General features: G+C 40.7%; 1 long non-coding RNA gene across 1 annotated transcript in view; it reads left to right on the top strand.

Annotated features, from left to right (window-relative positions):
• The first annotated feature begins 3,901 nt into the window (after positions 1-3,901).
• LOC108794939 overlaps positions 3,902-5,015 on the top strand; it is a 24,493-nt gene continuing 23,379 nt past the window's right edge. The window contains exon 1 of the long non-coding RNA XR_001941729.1: positions 3,902-3,912. This is a non-coding gene — a long non-coding RNA (uncharacterized LOC108794939). The remainder of the gene's footprint in view (positions 3,913-5,015) is intronic.

Below are 5,015 nucleotides of genomic sequence, written 5' to 3'. Positions count from 1 at the left end.
CACTGGATTAACTGATAGTTCCCATACACTGCACGATTATCGTACGAGAATCGCGGGAAATCCCGTGATCGTAAGATATGGAAGGCGTGCGACCATTTCTACTGTACGGTCGCACGTCTTCCGTCGAACCAGCAGGCTGGAAAACCCGGCGGGAATCGTACGATTCTCGGCGAGTTAGTGGCCTGCTTGTTCGACAACTGCCGAACGGGCCGGTGTACGCACACTGCCCGTTTGCAGTCATCGGAAGCCCGCCCCTCATTGCAGTCATCGCAAGCCCGCCCCTGGGGGGAGGGCTTGCGATGATCGCAAGTACGATCTGCCTGTCCAAGATGGACATATTGTACCTTTTTTTAATTACTTTACAACCCTCGCAAGACAAAAGTCTTGCGAGGGTTGTAAAGTGTATGGCCACCTTAAGGATGTAAGAAAGAATTAAGGAAATAGAAAATGTAAACAAAACAAAAAAAAGCAATAAGGGGGACAGAGTGTATGTAGCATATTTCCTTATGTGTAAAACATAACCTTACATTTTTATTTAAAAAAAGGTAGAAATGGGGAAGTGGACTTACCGTAGGGGTTTTCCATTTTTTTGCTTATCCAGTAACAGTGCTAGCTAACGTTTTTTTAGCCATGACCCAATAAAGGTTTTGATTGATAACCTGTAAATCCATAGTACTAGGATACTAACATCTACCAATGGCTAGACGTGATAGATGTAAAATTGCCTTGCATGGAGATTTGATGAGATTAATTTTAAAGTATTAGTTATGAAATAGAGATGGGCCCCATAACAATGGATCTTGGGACAGGGCTGCCAGATACATAACATGGTTCCATGAACTTACTTTACATTACAGTATATATCCTGTATATCAGTGGAGCTTTCAGAGATGTTGCTACAAATTTAGAACTGTCTTTTGTAATCAAATCATCAAGTAAACCTCATGCATCATATAAGAAACTTTGATAAAATGAGGAAATGATTGTAGATAGCAGAAATATTGTTTGCCTCCAAGAGATTTTGCCATCATTTCCTGTCTACATGTATGTAATTAAATTTCTAGTTAGGGTTCCCTGATGGTGTTTCTGGTTTCCATAATGTGTGTTGGAATGACCACTTGTAGTGTCCATTGGAAGCTGGGGTGACAATGTGTAAGCACAATTGTGATAAGGGGCTAAGGAAACTAGCATTATAACAAGGAGGTCAGCAACTGCAATTCATGTACTCATCTTATGACAGGTTTTATAAAGTAGACAGTGGCTTCTTTTAATAAAGAGATGAATGTGTTTGTGAAAATAATCCCATTAAGAGCTGCACTTAATAAAAAAAAAATGCGTCCATATATATATACCGTTTATGGTCAGTAGGAGGAAAAACGTTCCCCCTTCCTGGACAGTTAGAGGAAAAATGCCCCACTGTCAGTGGGAGAAAAATGTTGCCCCACTGTCAATGGTGGTCATTGGGGTACAATTTCCTCCCCTGCACTGATCATCAGTGGGGTACAAATCCCCTGCTGCCGTGCATTGGTGATGAGAGAGTTTGGATCTCCCTCCCTCCCTCTGCATAGTTGGTTGGTAGGTTGAAATTAACCCTCTGTAACCTTCCCCATCATTGGTGGTTAGTACATTGAAATTACCCTCCAAGTATTGGCGGTCCATGAGTTTGAATCAAACGCCCTGCCCCAGCATTGGTGGTCATTGACTTTAAAATAACCACTCATCCCTCCCTTTTCCCAGCATTGGTGATTAGTGGGCTTAAATCCACCTTCGTTCCCATTGGTGGTCAGTGAATTTATATCAAACCCCCTTTATTTGCAAGCATGGTTAGTGGTATTAAGTTACCTCAGTAGAAGCATCATGTCTCGCACTGCTGTATCTCTGAATCTTCCTACTGAGTAACCAACAGAACATGGGGATCTGAGACAGTTTGGGAATCTGTGCTGCCAGGGCCTGTGCAGTAGCTTCCTATAGTGTTCCATTGGGGTCATCTCCTGAGTGTCTACTGTCTGTCTCTGATCAAAACCACTGTTTTTCCTTATGTTATAATAACAGTACCCTATATTATATATGTATTTTAAAATAGAGATTTCTTTAATAAAAAGTACATGTTACCACACTATTACACAGACGGCCATGCAGTATTCGGTCTCTATATGCACAAATGCTGCATAATAATGAAGCTTTCTGCTAGCCATCAGATATGTTGAAGATTTCATCTGATCTCCTACTCATATTATTATTATTATTATAATACAGGATTTATATAGCTCCAACAGTTTGTGCAGCACTTTACAATATAGGGAAGACATTACAGTTACAATACAAATCACAACAAGATGGTTAAGAGGGCCCTTCTCATGAAAGTTTACAATCTAAAAGGCAGGGGCAAGTGATACAAGAGATGGTAGCTGTGTGGGGATCAATTGTGTGATAAAGTGACAGTTCAGTGGTTAGGTTGAGGCGTGATAGGGTTCCCTGAAGAAATGAGTCTTTGGAGATCGCCTAAAGGCAGGAAGAGTAGGAGCTAGCCCTACTGGTTGGGGTAGGGAGTTCCAAAGGGTGGGAGAGACTCTAGAGACGTCCTGGAGGTGACCATAGGAGGAGTTGACGAGGGAGCTAGCGAGCAGGAGGTCTTGGGAGGAGCGGAGAAGACAGTTAGGGTGATGCTTTGAGACAAGGTTTGAGATATAGCCGGGGGCAGATTTGTGGATGGCTTTGTACGTGGTTGTTAATATTTTTAATTTTATTCTTTGGGCTATTGGAAGCCAGTGCAGGGATTGGCAGAGGGGGGTTGCAGACACTGAGCAGTTGGTTAGGTGGATGAGTCTAGCAGCATTCATTAAAGACTGTAGGAAGGATAGCCTGTCTAGAGGTATACATTTATTGGGATGAACAGAGATGACTCTGCACTCCCATTAATGGCCTCTTAGTCGGCGGGTCTACTAACTTCATTAAAACACATATACATTTCAAGTGAAAAGTTCCAAACAGTCAGATCACTGGGTGTATTGCCAGTGTAAGTGTGCGCACATACAATTTTAATAGACAATAATAATTTGTTAATAAGTTTATCTTTCACAGACCACTTTTCTGACCAGTTTTCGAATACAGTTATGCACTGAATTAACTGTCTCACAATCTAGCCATTTTCACCCAGATCAGGTTAACATCTAAACTCTATGGGTCCCTAGCAGACGTCACCCAGTACAAGCATGTTGGGGCCGAAGCTATAAGATGTGTTGGCAAACTTTGTCCAGTTACTATTGTTTCCCACTTTTATAAACAATGGTGACTTTCTGCAGCAACCACTCTTTAATTGCTAAATCAAACAACATCCTGCAAATCAATCACCCCATGACACTGGAACATTTTCAATCCAAAGGAAACTCTGCTGAGTGATTCCGGCAAATACACAACCAATAACAGATGATCCATGGCCTATCTCCAAAAAATCGGCAGTAATTACAACTCATCTCCGTACCGTCAATCACGGGTTTAACCGATGTGCTACTAAATACCCACTTAAGGGTTACACTGTCGCAACTCACTACCAATGTGATCATCTGTTTATTTATGGTTGATATTTTCCTGGCTTGACCCGGAGTTTCTTGTTTCATGCAAGTCTGCTGGTTCATGGTTTATATTCTTGTGATTAATGTTCAAACTTTTACGGTCAACTTAAAATCCACCGCTGGTCATATTTATGACCAAGCTTTTTAGTATCTGTTTGTTTTTAAACTCACTGCAGTAAGTCCTTGGCTGTATTTAATTATTTTTCTACTTAAATAAAATAATTTTCTACATGATTTAATCCGGTTTGTCCCTTTCTAGTTAACCCTTCGGACCACCCACTCTCTTGGTTGGTTCCAACCCCCTTTTTTTCTTTTGCATCACTGTCTGGTTACAGATTTGGTTGATGAGCCTCTTTTTAAAGGGTAACCACTAGAGCTTTGCATCTCCAGAAGTGAAACACCCCCTCTTTTTTTTTTTTTTTTTACTTTCTGCTGCATTCCTTTCCTGTTCATCTCCATTGGCTAAACATGGATATGATCTGAACATTCATATTTAGATACCTGCTGACCGACATAAATGCATCGATTTTTGGATTGTCCTGCATGTACAACCGGCCTTGTCTGTAGTGGATATGCATTTTTAATAAAGAACAGATAGTCAAACAGTTTGATTGCCAAACAAATCCTGAGACTAGAGCAGGTCCATCCTGAGGATTGCATAAACCTGGAAAGAGTGCTATGTTCCTCTTAACATGGTAGATGTAAATGAATAGTTATTTAGAAACTAAAAATTGCTTCAGAATGAATGTTAACCGTATGATCAAACCACTTCTATGTTTCATTTTATGGCTGTGAATACTTTCGGTCAGGAGATGTACATCTCTTTGCTCCAGTGTTATTACTGATCGTCTACAAGATTCTACTGGGATTTTGTTCAAACAGGTTTTTGTCCGGTTCTATGTAAGACTTATAAATCCTCATTATTTTCTAGTGCGCACTGGTTTCAACGGCATGAGATGTGTTTCATTCTTTGAATACCATTGTATTCCAATCAAGTGACATGTCTGGATTACACCTGACCAGCAAACACAGTATTGACCTGTGTATTGTCACCTTATCTTACACAGGACCTAGTGACTTCTGTGTCTGACTTCCTTCTGTCTCATCGTCTCTTTGTTTCTCAGTAACGAGTCAGCCTTTTTTATTAAAAGATATTCCAACAATTACAGTATCATTCAAATTAACAGTACTGCGAAGGTTACTAAGAATGAGTTATAGATGTGCAGTCACTTTATTAAGGTACAATTGTTTTTTTTTTTAAATAGTTACATAGTATTTGAGGTTGAAAAAAGACACAGGTCCATCAAGTTCAACCTTTGTGTGTGTTCTGCGTGCTTGTATACGAGTCCCTGTGTGGTATAGTATTTAGGAGTACCCGTACCCAGGGCCGGTGCTAGCCTATTTTGCGCCCTATGCAAGACCAGCTACTTCCCCCCCCCCCCC

The sequence above is a fragment of the Nanorana parkeri genome, unplaced genomic scaffold (genome assembly GCF_000935625.1).
Source record: "Nanorana parkeri isolate BGI_ZX_2015 unplaced genomic scaffold, ASM93562v1 scaffold26, whole genome shotgun sequence".
Taxonomy (NCBI): domain Eukaryota; kingdom Metazoa; phylum Chordata; class Amphibia; order Anura; family Dicroglossidae; genus Nanorana; species Nanorana parkeri.
Note: the sequence above shows the minus strand (reverse complement) of the source record. Positions and strands in the feature narration are given on the sequence as shown.